Below are 16,003 nucleotides of genomic sequence, written 5' to 3'. Positions count from 1 at the left end.
AGAGGATATTATTAAACTTTAGGACTACAGAGGAGAATCTAGAGGTTCTGTGAAATTAAATGGAAAATATTACACTATTTTTTTATCACTTAGCCCTAGTTTCATTTTATGATCTCTTTTAATTATTTATGTAGAAATAAAGCTCAAGAGAATTAAGTTTGGAGACATTGTTTCTGAGAGAAAATTTCATGTTTTATATTATTTAAACCTGTTGCCAATAACCCAATCTTTATGATTATAATTCTATCAAATAAGCATAGTTATTAGATGTACTTCTCTATCAACATTTCTCGTACATGAATTATATATCATTATAAATGCATAATGCAGTATAATATGATTTATTTTCTTTTTCTTTTTTATATTTTTTCTTCTTTTCTTTTTTATTGATTTTAAAAAAAAAGTAGAAGCAGAATGCATTACAATTCTTATTACACACATACAGCACAATTTTTCATATCTCTGATTGTATATAATGTACGTTGACACCAATTCGTGTCTTCATACATGTACTTTGGATAATGATGTCTATCACATTCCACCATCCTTGCTAATCCCATGCCCCCTTACAGATACCATTATTTTTTTAAAGTTATTCTGAGAAAGGATTTACAGATACCTTAGAGAGTCAGAGAGAGCTATTGACACCAAAGTCTAAGACCCTTGACTGAAGGGACTTTCTAAACTGTCCTCCTTCTATAGAGAACTCTTGATCTGGGAAGACCTTGAGCTATGAGGGCTTTGGAGGCCTGTGCAGCATCTTGGAAGACACCAGCTTCTGAGAAGATAGTTGCTGAATTTAGTACCACCACCCAATGTAACTAGTTATTTGATGTTAGGGTCAAAAAGTCTTATATGCCCTTGGAAAGACTCAAAATCAACACAGGGCACTGTATCAAGAAGCATGCCTAAGGACACAGTATGGCTATCTCAGGTACCAGTGGGATGGAATGTGGGAATTTGACAGATACATTTTCTCAGTATTTTCACAGCTTTGTAAAAACCAAAATCTTGCCATACCTTGGGTTGAAATTGTCCAACAATGTATTTGTTGAACATTCCTATTATGGTGGTGCTATGGGAACACAGGATACAACACATGTTGATTTCAACAAAAATTTTACAAAAATTTTTCAGCCTCCTTGTATTTGGGAAATGAGGTACAGATTGCAAAACATAATATCTCTAAAAGGAAATCTGGATGACATTTTGTATCATAAATATTTTATTTTCTATTTGTATAAATGTTTTCCTTTATTCAATATATTTTTTAATTCAACAAAAATAAATTTCACCAAAACATGGGATGTTAAAACTTTAAGCTTTCAATCTTGCTAGGTTTGGGTGTATGTGTGTGCTTGTGTGTGTGTGTGTGTGTTTCTGTGTATGTGTGCTTGCGCATGCAAACATGCTTGTGCAAGTATGGGCATTTTTTATTAAGTAAACGATTTATTTCCTACTTTAGGTGACTCATGCTGGCCAAATTTAAGTGCTACTTATTGGTTTTGCAAAAGATTAATAAATTCTCTGGCTCTTTCATTCTGTACCCTGCAGGAGAGACATGCTTCTCTTTTTCCATCTGTGGTCATTCTCTACTGTGCAATAACTGAAAATCAAGAGGCTCTTTGATTCTCCTCCCTCAGGTGCTCAGAATCACTTTCCTAAAGCTGTTATTACATTGAAGGATGTGAATGTTAGTACATTTACTCAGAATTTGCTTTAAGCATTTCCAGTGAACAGATATGAATAAGGCCTTAATTTTCAACCATCTGTTTTCCTTCTACAGTATAAGTTCAGAAATATATTCCGAGTTTTAGTTGCTATTTTCTTTTCTGGGTTAGATTTTTTCCTTGTTTTTCAAAAATCATGGATGCTGAAAATTCTTCCAATGTCAGTAAAAACTAAAAAGTGTCAACAAAATTACCAGTGAGGAAATGGATGTTTTTATTAATTATGAACTTTGACAAGTATAATATTCATTGTTTCTCATTTTAGATGCATTAACATGCATCTTTTTAATGAAATTGATCAAACTTTTTTTTCTCAGAAACTATGCTTTAAAAAATGAACCAATTATTGGATCAAAGTTTCTTCTTATGTGAAAGGTTGACCTCAGAAGTACTTTCTTGAGAGAATTATCTTCATTTATTATTACAACTTTATATGCTTCTTAGTTTCCTGCTTCTTTTCCCTTTAAGACTAAAAATGAGCCATGAGCTTTCTGACTGTATAATTGACAATAAAACCTATAAAAGCATTCAATTAACATTTTATTGTGCTTCCAAGTTTTTCGTGTGTTTATTAGATATATCTTATAAATGTAAAGTTTTATTTGACAACTAATAGTCAAAGAAATTTAGACCAGGTCATATTTCCTCAAACTGGAAAACTTTGGTAACAGTTTTGGAAATAGGAAGGGGAAAATAATATCATTTTGTATATGAGACTGCTATTTGAACCCTTTTACCCTTGTTCATGAGACTGCTATTCCAGGAGTACAAACTTCACTTATATCTTGATTGATATACTACAAAAGAATAAGAATGAGAAAATTTGTGGTCCTATGTGGTAAATTTTGATGTGGATCTAATTGAAAAGTAATGCTGTTTCCATTGTAACTTATATATCTTAAATATATTTAAGCATTTTCTACTGCTTTCACTAAATAAATAACTGAAAATCTAAATAAAATTAAAAGATAACAATTTAAATCCAAAGTCCTTTGGTATACACTGTAGTAAGGTTTATGAACTATTGTTTTATTTGAAAGTATACAGTTAAATTTATTGGTACATTTTTAACCTGTCAAGGATCTTTCTCATTGACCTAAGCAATCTTCTTCATTTGATTTTTTCCAAGACTGTCAAGAGTTTGACACATTTTTCATCAAATGTTCTGTTTTCATTCTCCAAAGACAGACCACATAAAATTTCATATTTATAGACAATAGATTTAGCATGTGGGGACATCTGGAAGATTTATTACCAGATCATTAATTGGAAAAATATTATGAATAGATTGAAACTCAATTCTGTTTTTCACTCCAATTCATGGAAATATTATTTACTATACATCTGTGCTAAATGAACCAACACTGTGGCTTGAAATTTTGTTTATTCAATCCTTCTATTTAATTAATAATAAGTACTGTATAAAAATGACAAACCAAGAAACAGGGTATCAAGTAAGTAAAACTTAAAATAGAAAACAAGCGATATCAAAATGGGCCAACCACATGCTTCTTGCTAAAACTTCCAATTCCTCCCAGGAATTCATAAAGCCTTATTTACATGGTGAAGACATTACTTCTAGAACATTGCAGTTTCCTCAAAGCAAGATAAGCAAACAATCACAGAAACAGCAAACAAACAAATGAACAACCACCGAAACAGCAATTACAGCCATTTCAGGCATTATGTACTCTGTCCACACCCTTTGGAGAAAATGCTTGATATCTGAATACACTGCATTATTACCTATCTGACCACAGAGAGTAAGTAATTAGACCAGATTTAACAATGGGACACAGGTCTTGTAATGCTGGTGCACAGAGAACAAGGGTAAAAGGGTTCAAATGGTAGTTAGGGAGAGTCACTGACAAAGGCAGGAGGGGACCTGTAAGTTTTCTAGAAAGAATATTGGTTTATTCTTTGGCACATATGTAAGGGATGCTGACTACTGGCCTATGATAAAATTTAAGGGTATTTTCCAATATCTCAAAATAGTAAGTATTTTTACAATACATATTCAAGAAATTCAAGAAAAATGTCTTAAAAACTTGAGGGCATGGAATGAATCAAGTTTAGAATTAATTATTTTAGTAGCAAGTGAAGTAACAAGGATGTACTGCAGACTATATTTTTACTTGTATAAAACTTCTCTCAGCTGACTTTTGTTGATAAAAAAGAAGCATTCTGCTGTCATATACCTAATTAGAATATATATATATATATACATATTATAAAAAAGAGAAGTTTTTGTTCAGTTTTAAAACAAGAAAAATACACAATTATTAATTTCATTCTGATTCTCTGGACCGACAGGCTGGAGAATGGTATCCCTTTCTTTTAAAGTGGTTCTCTTTTCCTAGTCCTCATTGAATCTAGTGTAAGGTACAATGCTGCTCTTGAGTCAGGGCAGTTCCTTAGGTTATAGTTAAATCTCCTTTCTGTGAAAATTGTCCAATAATGAAGACTGTATTTTTGAAATCTTTATGATTTTTTTTTTTGGTCAGCTCTCTGGAGGGAGGTATGCCCTCCCTCATGGAAGTAGCCATGTGCCTAATGATTATGCAATTTATTTCTGTCTTCTTTTCAAAAAAATCCACTATTGCTATACTTCAGCTGATTGCTATTTCTCTGAGTTGGAATCCAGGACTTCTCCCTCTCCTCCCCTTTTTCATCATGAAGCTACCCAATTTAATTCAATCTTGGGAAGCATACAGTATACACTGGTGCTACTTACCCTCTATTTTCCCCTTATCATCTCAGTTTTTATAGCCAGATTCTCTATTTCCTTCACTCTGGCAACTGATTAAAAATATGTCAGAGATTCTCAATCTATGATTCATTTCATTAATTTCCAAAAGTTTTACCTTTTTATCTCCCATGATTGGAAGTTGTTTTCAAAACCTTTTTGTACAGTTTGATATTCATTCTTTGGCTGTATCCGATCTACGGTTTTAGGCCAACTATTTACTTTGGAAAAAAGTCCATATTTTACTTCTTGAAATTTCATGTATTTATTTCATACCTTCTAAAAATATATTTTTCTCTTTAAACTATTGGGAGATTTTAAGTCTATTAGTGTGTTTTCTAAACACTTTTAATGGATCTATCTTCATTGAATCTTTGATGTTCACAGTGCTGAAATATATTATGAACCTTGTCATATTTATTCATAGCAAAATTCATGAAAATTTTCCTTAAAACACCTGTAGAATGGATTTGAGGTTATTTTTTTTTTATGATTCCTTAGAGAGAACAACTAAGAAACCTGTCCTGTCATGATAGCCTATTTTATGGTTTACAAAGGAAGAGCATTACACATTGTCTCAGGTAGAGATTTGAGTTCTGTTCTAGGGAAAAACTTTGTCTTCATCTCCTTTATGAGTTGAGAGTTCCTGGTTCACAGATCAAAAGTAACCATGTATTACTGTAAACACAAATAGATAAGAGTTGCTCCCAGATGTGGTTTCTATTAAGTAAACTCATAAACAGAAAGAAAAGATTGTGATTAAATAATTAATTATTATCATGATTTATAAAGAAATATTTGAGTTTTATGTTTCTTTGTTTATATCGTGAAGGCGTTTTTAAAATTTTTCTTTTTTCTTTTTTCATATACATGATAATAGAGTATATTTTGACATATTTATAAAAACACAGAGTATATCTTTTTCAAATTAGGATCCCAGTCTTGTGATTATACATCATATAGAGATTCATTGTGGTGTATTTATATATGTACATAGAAAAGTTTGTCAGATATTTATAAAATTTCTTTTTTCAGCAAGCTAGTGTATTGTTTCTCAGATTTTGAGTCTTCTCTACAACTTTGAAAAATATTTATTATTTGATGGGTGAAATGATTAATAACATGTCTAGCATTATAACTGAGAGCTTGCTTTTTAAGAGAAGCAGATTTTATGTTATGAAGGTTTTTCTTCCTTATATTAATGCAATTTAAACTATAGAAGCAACAGCAGACCCACTGAATGCAGAGCACATGTGAAATTGCATTAAAACATGAAAACTTTAGAAGATAAATGACATATCATTTGACAAACTATATATGTAGTTACTTAATATATGTTTATTTTTAGTAGAGAGTTGAGAAATTCAGGTTTAAATTCAAAATTTTATATAACAAGTTCAATAACTTCTTACATTCACTAGGTTCGTAACAAATTTGAACATGTACTGAAACATATATTAATCTTTGTAGCAAGATAACTGCTGAGTAAGATCCTTTTGTGTTCATCTTCCCATACATATATCTAGTTGAGCACTGATTCATGTACCAAACTGATAGGCAACAAGTAGACATGAGCAGTGGGAACATGGCAAAGAAAAAATTAGTTCTACAGAACTGAGCCCAAATGATAACTAGTAACAGATTTTTAAGGAAGTCATCCTGGCCATTCTCTGATTTAAGATAATAACCTATAACAAACAGCATATTATACATAAATTTGTCTACTTCAGTTTCCTTCTCAAATTAAGCAGAAGATAGATAGATAGCTCTGACCAGAGACTAGAAACTCAACAGTCCCCAAATCAATGAAAAGTTTCAGATAAAATTTACTGGTGCATGCCAGGATGACCAAAAGTTTCCTTTAGGTCCTTGACATAATATTTAATCTTATTGTAATTATAAATTTCCACATCCTGATGAAAACTGCCTCTTCACCCCAATAAAGGCTGGGGCACAAAAAGGGAGTTGTTGCTGAGAAAACCCACTTTCTCCTGAGTAGATTCTGTTTTTGACCCTTTTTTGTCTTCTAATACATTTTGTAATCTTTTTACTACACTTCATGTCTTGCATGAAGTCTTCTCTAGCAGGAACACAAAAGCTAAGCACAACCTCTTCTAACAAAACTACCTGCACAAGAAATAGGGAAATCACAGGATGCCCATAGTGCCTGATTCTTATAACAACACACACAAAAAAAGACATATTAAAGAAGACAATCAGAAAAGCATCACCAAAACCACAACTCCCCAAACTGCAAATAACACAGTATGGAGAAAATCATTTTTTGGGTGAAGGAGCAGGAATTAAATGTATGCCACAATCCTGAACCAAATACCATGAATACTAGGATGAAACCCAGTGCTCATAGACACTTGGAATACATCCCCAGACCAATATCCATGAATTGAGCCTCTGGAAATGGATTGGTGAAGAGGTAAAGAGGAGGCCTCCATCACCCCACCCCCAAACTTGGAAGCAAAGTTCTAACCACTGGAGAGCTTAGAACAAAAATTAGTATAGGTCTTTCTATGAAGAGTATCGCCAGGATCACCAAGATGAGAGTGAAAACTAGGCAGAGACAAACATTGCTATACTCAGGCCATAATCACAGAGGTGATTCTCAACCTACTTTGGCATCAGACAGAGATCTCTTTGCACAGTGTACAAACTCGAGTTATGACCTTCTTTAGAGGTAACCACAAAGAGGGCCTGGAGCATTCTTGATAATGTGCAGATCCTTGTGGCTGTGAAACTCAGGAGTAAGATAGTCTAGCATCTTTATTGATGAATGAGTAGCATCTTCAGGACCCATTTTCTGACTTTGGGCAACACAGCTGTTGCCAGGCCTGTGCTCACAGATGAAGCTCTGGACCTGCTTTACCATCAGGCATATCATCTTTCTACCAGGATTGGTGGAGAAAATCTGTGTTTCTACATGTATCACTACTAGCTGTAGCACTATCCTTGGGGTGCCACTGATATTGTGTGGGTATATACACCTTAGCATAAGCTTAGGTGGCCTAGCACCTGTCTACAACAACATTATCTAAACCACAGTTAGCACAGTGTGGAGTAAAACTCTATCCATAAGGACAGGGTAATAAGCACAGGACTTTGACCTATAATTTAGTTTTGAGATGGTGAAATTTAACACTTGATTAATCCTAATTCCCATCTTCAGGTCTCCCTCCAGACAGAGAATCTGGAACATCCTTAGTATAAGTGGAAAATGCATGGCCTATGTTATCAGACTTCTCTCCTGGCTAGCATCATCTGTGAGTGAGTGCAGTAGTATTAGGACATAATTACCCATCAACAGTAAGAAGCATATAGCTGCGTGGACCTTGATCCTACCCAAATGCTGTGCTAGTATTGATGAGTTGTGCTGAGCTTAGGCTATGACATAGCTTGGTAGTGTTGGTAGCCACAGGCATGGGATAGAAGTCCATTCATTATGATTCTTCCCAGAGCTGACACCATAGGCCAGTGATTGTGAATAATACACATGTGCTTCTCCCATCCCAAAGAGAGGCTCAAAGCACTTCCTCTGTTCATTCTGGACAAGAAACCAGCTGTGGTTTTGAGACAAGCTAGAGGCTTAGATCACCTTCTAGTGATGAAATACAAAAATATATTAACACTGACTTCACACAAACCTGAAATGGGCACGTTCAGTGCTTGAATAGTAGAAGTGATTATAGGTGAAGATAAAATTATCAGCCTGCTTAAAGTTTGTGGATCCATAGGCACAGATTAAACCATAATAAGGAAACTGGAATAAATATCTAATTCTATGGAAACTGGAATAAATATATAACTCTTCAATGTCCAGATAGTACTGCATGCCAACAATCATCCAGAGTTTTAAAGAAACCATGACCTCATATAATAGTCAGAATAAGGTACCAGAAAATGACCAAGAAATAATCAGTAAGAGGTAATAGATGGAGAATTTAAAACAATGTTTTAGGAAAATTTAACAAGATTGTAGAAAACAGAAAGAAATAACTCAATACTCTAACACAGAAGCTTAATAAATAAATTGAATGAGCAGTAAAATGAATGAACGGGGCTATGGAAAAAGTTCAGTGGTGCAACATTTGCCTAGCATGCATGAGAACATGGGTTCAATCCCCAGCACTAAAAAAGAAAATAGGGAATAAAATATCAAACTGACAGAAACCAGTAAGCTGAAAAACATACCAAAAAAAATTAAAATATAATAGAAGGCATCAACAGCAGGATAAATCAAACTGAAGATAGAATCAGTAAGCACAAAGACAAGTATTTGAAAGTACAAAGTTGAAGCAAAAAGTATAAAGAGAATTTTTGGCAATTTATGAGATTTGGGACAGTATATAAAAGTAAATATTCAGGTTATTGAGGATTAATAGAATCTTCAGAACACCAAGGATTAGAAAGTTTTTCATAAAAATAATAGTAGTAAACTTTCAAAATCTGGAGAAAGAATCAAATATCTAAGGACAGGAAGTTTGATGATTACCATTTGTACTTAACCACTTATACCCTAAGACATGTTATAATCATTTCTCAAATATAAAAGATAAAGAAAAGATTCTCAAGGCAACAAAAGAAAAGAACAAACAGTACAAGAATGTCCAACTTGCCTGGCTGTAGATTCTCAGCAAAAATTTGTAGACTAAGAGAGGGTAGCTTGAGAGTTTCACAATAATTAGGGCAATAAAAGTGTCAACTGAATATATTGTGTCCAGCAAAGTCATTTTTTTTCAGAAATGAAGATGAGATAAAGACATTTTCAGATAAACAAAAACTCAGAAAAGAGAGTTCTTCAAAATGAAAGAGAAAGACATTATCCAGAAATCATACCATTGGCTTCTTTCAGTCTTAGTCAGCTTTTTGTCACTGTAACCAAAATACTGGACATGAACAACTCAGAGGAGGAAAAATTTATTTATCACTCACAGTTTCAGAGGTCTCAGTCCTTAGTCAGTTGATTTCATTGCTCTGTGCCCAGGTAAGGCAGTGCATCTCGGGGGAAAGCCCAGGAAACAAAAGCTGCTTAGCTCATGGCTGGGTCAGGAAGCAGGGAGGAAGGAAGGACATGGGGGGATGATGCACCCTTCCAGGAAATATTCTCAGTGACTCACCTCCTCCAGGTAAGCTCCATTTGCCTACAGATACCACACAGTCAGTCCTTCAAAGTAGGATGAACTGTTTAGGTTACCACTCTCACAATCTAATCATTTCACCTCTAAGTATTTCTACATTAACATGAGTTTTGGGGGGACATCTCATACCCAAATCATAACAACAGCCAAAAGAGAAGAAATTATAATGTCAAACATGTATCAATGTTCTCATATTTACTGAAGCCTTGTTCATAATATCAAAGAAACATAATAAATTTAAGGTTTCATCATCTGTATGAATGAATAAATTGTGACATATGTGTATATATATATATATATATATATATATATATATATATATATATCTGTGTGTGTGTGTATACACACATACACATATATGTAAATCCACAAATATGTATATAAAATGTATATCATAATACATATGTAATGGAATATTATATTGCTATAAAATAAATGAGGTCCTGACATCTGCAATAGCATTGATAGAACCAGAGATTATAAATTTAAGTGAAATAATTCAGGTACAGAATTACAAATTACTATGTGTTCTCCAATATGTGGAATCTGATGTCTTGTAAAATTGGAAAGTAAAACAGTGGTTATTTTGGTTCAATTATAAGATGTCCCTCTAAAAGCTTATATGTGAGACAATATTAGAAAACTCTAGGGTTATGAGGGCCTTAACTTAATCAGAGCACTAATCCTCTGATAGGGATTTTATTGGTGATAACTGTATGCAAGTGGGGTATGGCTGGAGGAGGTGGGCATTGGGACATATATTTGAGGTACATATTTTGTCTGTGATGAGAAGAATCCGTCTTCTTCCTGAGCCACTTTCCTCCACCATACTTGATGTTCTGCCTCAATTAGAACACCAAGGAGTAGAGATGACTGTCTATGGACTGAGACCACTCAAACCATGAGGTGCCAAATAAACTCCTTTTTCCTCTAAAATTGTTCTCATTGGATCTTTTAGTCACAGCAGTGAAAAGCTATCCAAAAGAAAAATTAGAACAGGGAGTGGGGTTATTGATATGAGGAACCTGACCATATGGTTCAGAATATTTTTGGAATTTGTGGGAGGATTTTGAGATGGTTACTTGTGAAAACTGGAAATGTTTTAGATTGTTGTGAGCAGTGCTTAAATGGCAAATTTTGTGGAAGCTAAGAAGACCAGAATTCTGACAGGACTAGGCAAAAAGATAAGGCTGTCATGAGGTTTCAGAAGAGGAAAATTCTATTGGAACTTTGACCACAGGCCTTTCATGTCACATTTGGGCTAAGGGATTCTGTGCATTTTTGCCTGTGTTCTGAGATTTTCTGTGAGGCTGAATTGAAATGTGATGGACTTCTTAATTGGGTGGAAAATATTTTCAGACAGCATAGTACAGCATAGTAGTCAGCAGTGTCACGGATATCAGTGGCAACTTTTAGCCAAGTTTATTGTGATTATAAGAAGCAGAAAACAGAACAGATAGATTGGGGGAAAAAAAAGATGAAAGGTGTGAGTAAAAACTCAGGTAAGGAAGGTGCAATTATTAAAGACATTACAGCCACTGAAGAAGTCCTGTGGACTTTGCCCAGAGACAATATAAAAGATGGCTTGAAGGCATCTCAGGAATTGGCAAGATCATATCCATCTCAGACTCACGGGAGTTAAAAAAAAAAAAATTAAAATAAGAGATTAGTAGGACACTCTGCATGTACTGTTTTCTCCTGGATACTTGGCTACTGTTTGAGACGTTGGTTGGTAGACCTTGGCAGCAACCACATGGTGCTGATTCTGTAGGATTGCAGGATGATGAATTAGAAGGTCATAGAAAGTTCCACCAGGATTTCAAAGGGAGGCCTGGGAGGCCAGGAAAAGTGCAGCAGGTTTGGTGTCCCTGTGTACAGTCTCTGAGAGGGCACTCTATAAAGATGTGAGGATTGAGAAACATTTTTGAACAAAGCTTCTACCTCAAAGCCTGTCCAAGGAAGAGGGTGTGACCCTTGTCCTTGGAAAAACCCACTGAGAACTCCTAGGCACATACCCACCCTGTTGAGTTATTTTTCTGCAAATAACAGGAGAGATCTATGGCACCAGGTATCCCTGACTCAGTTAGGCTGGTGAAGACCCATAGCAACCCCCTAGCAACCACCAGTCAGCATGAGACAGGGAAAATACCTGGGATGATAGATGACCCTCCCAGTAGTTTATGGTGGCTGATAACATGTTGGGAAGCCATGTAGTTCAGCAGGTACTCCCCTCGTGGCTTAAACCAATCAGTTAAATGAATCCCCCTCTTGTACTAACCAATCACCCTTACCCAACTTGTTCCCACCAGTGAATGTGCTAATCATGTTTTAGAGTTGTTTTATGATTTTGATGTGTGATGATTTGCTAAGAGATGCTATGATGTATGTGAACTCCCTTCCTTCCCCAAAGAGTGTATAAAACTGCTGCAAACCCTGGGCTCAGGGCCTCTTAGCATCACCAGTTGCTGTGTATGTGAAGGACCGAGCTAGTTTGCAATGAACGTCTCTTTGCTGCTTACATGGATCTTGGTCTCTGGTGGTCTTTTGGGGGTCCTGATTTCAAGCATAACAAGGATGAAGCCTAAGCTGCAGTGGAGACTCCCCAAGATTAAGAAATGTCAAAATCATGGAACATTGGCCCAGGAAAGCTGCAGGAATTGAGCAAAGACAAGCTAACAGAGAGGTCATGTGGGCTGCAACCAGCAAAGCCATTGGGTGGAACTATAAAAGATTTTTGGAGAGTCCATCAAGATTCCCTGTGTTCCAAATGCTGGACACAGAACCACAGGACTTTTTTGCCCACCTGAACTTCAATCTTGTTTTGGCCCCATCCCTTATTTCTATGTCCCTATTTTTCTGAAGGGAAATGTTTACTCTGTATCTTTATATGTTGGCTACTTGAAAATTGCTTTTGATTTTGACAGGAACTCATGATATAATACATGAGTCTCCAAGAAAACTTTGGAGTTGAAGTTTTGGGTAATGTTTGACCTCTTGAGATTATGGGTACTCTTGTAAATGGATATTGTGAGATTATAATGAGCATTTGGGGACCAGGGACAGAATGGTTTGTTTTAGATATTAGATGTCTCCCAAAGCTCATGTGTGAGACAATACAAGAACATTTAGAGGTGAATTTATTGAAATATAAAAATTTCTAATACAATCAGTGAATAAATCCCCTAGTGAATATAATCTAAGTGGCACCTGAAAGCAGGTAGGCTGTGGCTGGAGAGAAAGGCATTGGGGGAATGCTTTTGGGTTACATATTTTGTCTGTGGTGAGATGAGTTTCAATCTCTCTTTCTCTTTCTCTGTGCTTTCTGATCAAGTTTTGAGCCACTTTCCTTCACCATACTTTTCTGCCATGATGTTCTTCCTCACCAAGACCCATAAGGAATGGACCTAACTATATGCAGACTGAGACCTCTGAAACCAGTAGCCCCAACATATTTTTTTCTTCTAAAATAGTCCTTGTTCTTATAGTCATAGCAGCCAAAAAGCTGACTAAAACAGTATTGTGCAATATTTGAAATTTTCTGAAGGAAAATATGTTAGGTATTCAACCAAAAAGTGTAACTATATGAGGTGATAGAAATGTTCATCAGCTTGATTGTAGAAATTATTTCAGAACATATGTGTATATTGAAATGTCACAGTGTGTATTTTAAATATATATTTGTTTTACTCATAATTATTTCTCAGTATAGTTGGAAAAAACATAATTATAAACATAATTTAATGAATTGAATATATATTTTGAATTGGTTATGAAGCAAATAGTAATGCAGCCAATTATGGTAGTGACTTATAGTTAAAATAAATAATCTCTCTGAACTAAAATCCTGTTTATATGACATTTATTATCTGTTTATTTTGACAAAGATACATAAAGTAAGGAAAATTTAATTAAGTTACCTTACTTTATTCATCTGAAAAAGGAATGTGCAGATAGTATTCTGTAATTTGCCTTTTATTTTCATTATTCTACAATTACATTATGATAATTAACTCTGTTTATTAGAGTTCTTTATTTTTCTAAAAACTAAACAATAGAATTAATGCTTTCCTTACCTCTGTTTTTCATATTCACTTAAGCCTACAAGTTCAGTTAGTAATTTGATTCTAAGTATATATGCTACCTTGTGATTTTGATATATTTACATTTTTCTTAATTTATTTATTCATTTCATGACTATTTCTAAGTGAGCATTGCTTAGCAGACACTACTCTTTTGGCACCTTGATCCTGTCTCCAGCCTTTGAAACCATAAGAAATAAGTGTTTGCTCTTTATAAAATACCCAATCTAAGGTATTTTGTTACAGAAAACAAAGTAAGATAATTCATTCTGTTTTGTTACTCAACTAGTGCAGTGCTGAATACTGAAATTGGTTAAAAAATGGTTAGATTTGAATAATTTACTGATAACACTGCTAATGGAAAATGGAACACTGGAAACCCATTGTTTGCAATGGCAAAATATTTATGTAAATCATCTTTAGCATTTTAGTGAGATAAAGTGTCTATAGCAGGTGACACTATTGGATATCAAGTTATCATTATGTTTTAATGGGAATTTATGGCTACAGTGTGGGACAGGAAAAGCTGGATTATGGGATTAGTGACAAATAATTTTGAAAACATGGGACACAACATGTCAGAAACTGTCATACAAATGAATAATATTTAAGTCTTTCTCTAGTAAATGAAGTTTACATCAGTCAGATGAAAAAATGATCAGTATTGCGGATATCAGTCTGCCTTATATTCCTTCTAGGCTAGTGATTGACCAATGGGCTCATGAATCCATTAATTAGCTAACTAATAAAGAATTAAGATATTAATATTTTGTATAGGCTCAACAAACATGAGTTTCCCTTTAGCGTATCTAATAAGACTTCTTCCAGTGCTATATTCCCAACTTGTGAACATAAAAGACAAACATTATCCTACTATGGTAGTATTCTCTCATGATCCAGCCATCCCTTCATGGTATGTTGTTTACATTGAAGTATTCTCATCAGAGAGTAAGCACCAATTCATAATATGAATATGGTTCCCCACCTGCAGTGAAACAACATAAATCTAAGGTAGAGTATTTGTGAAATCTGGAGGACTCACTGGACCAACATTACTTCTATGTCCTTAGGAAAATGTTAATGGAACATCACAGCGACACAATACCAAAAAGACAATTTATGGTTCCAATGTTTCAGGAACAAATTTTTGTCATCACATAGGCTCAAGAACCATGTCCAACTGAGGTGTTAATTGAAAGCGAAGGAAATATAGAATTGACAGTGGAATAACATTTCTTGTACCAAAAACTGACTCATATCCACTTGCAGAAACAAGAACTATAGTGACTGGATATTGTCCTTTCTTTGTTACGTATATATTTCATGATAATTTTACTTTTTCTATGTTCTTTGCATCAACGTTACATTGGTGATGATTATACCTTCCTTTTCAGAACTTAAATTACAGAATATCAAGTTAAAAATGAAATTGGTAAGAAAAAGAATAAATATCACTCAGATGTGAGAACTTCAGGTTTTCTATTTTTTTGAAGGATCAGAAAGTCTTTATTTAGAAGAAGGAGAAATGTATAATTTAGGCAGAGGCAAGATGGTGCTGTTTTTATGGCAGCTGGAAAGAGAAATATGAACAAAAAGGAAGGCAAGAACTGTGAATATCCAAAGCTATGAATTGTGTTGAATATTCCCCGCCCCCCTGCTAAATTCTGTCCTGCATCTCAGAAGCTGGAGACTGAACATTAGTTTTTCTAGAATCCACTTCCTATCAGGTTTCTAGCTAGATTTCTTCAATTGGAAGCCTATGTGTGTAGAGCTGGAGTTTTGCTTCTGGTTTTTAAACATTCTCTGAGGATCAGCTTTGGGACATGGGAGGCAAGTTCTGTGATGCCTGCACTTCTAGTCCTTACACATTATGTAAATAACCAGGGTTTGGCAAAATTTATCCTGAATGTTACCTGAAGAAGTATCTCTGTCACTGTTTCTCTAAATATAAGTTTCCAGCTATCTAAAGAATAAATGTAAGAGTGACTCCAAATAAAACCCAGATTTTGTTGGTTTCTATTTTCTTTAATATTCATTCTGTTTCTATTGTGTGTTTATTGAAGAAAACATTACCAGGAATTCTGATCATAGAAATCACAAAAACATATTAGAATAGAAAAATTTTCCTAGCTAAAGTTAAAATCAAAACCCATGAAAATTAAGGGGTTTATCCAAGTGGAAATTTACTTTGTGTTGACTGGCACTAGAATCTATTATTCATGATTTCTAGTACAGCCTCCTTTCAAAGTTACAACTTACTTCGTGATAAAATAAACAACAACAACAAAACAAATCATT

The 16,003-nt window shown here is 34.4% G+C and overlaps 1 pseudogene; it reads left to right on the top strand.

Annotated features, from left to right (window-relative positions):
- Window positions 1–732: 732 nt before the first annotated feature.
- The window catches only part of LOC143401935 (dynein regulatory complex protein 8 pseudogene), a 37,927-nt pseudogene continuing 22,656 nt past the window's right edge, over window positions 733–16,003 (top strand).

Source organism: Callospermophilus lateralis, chromosome 6 (genome assembly GCF_048772815.1).
Source record: "Callospermophilus lateralis isolate mCalLat2 chromosome 6, mCalLat2.hap1, whole genome shotgun sequence".
NCBI lineage: Eukaryota > Metazoa > Chordata > Mammalia > Rodentia > Sciuridae > Callospermophilus > Callospermophilus lateralis.
This window is presented reverse-complemented; position numbering and strand designations above follow the sequence as displayed.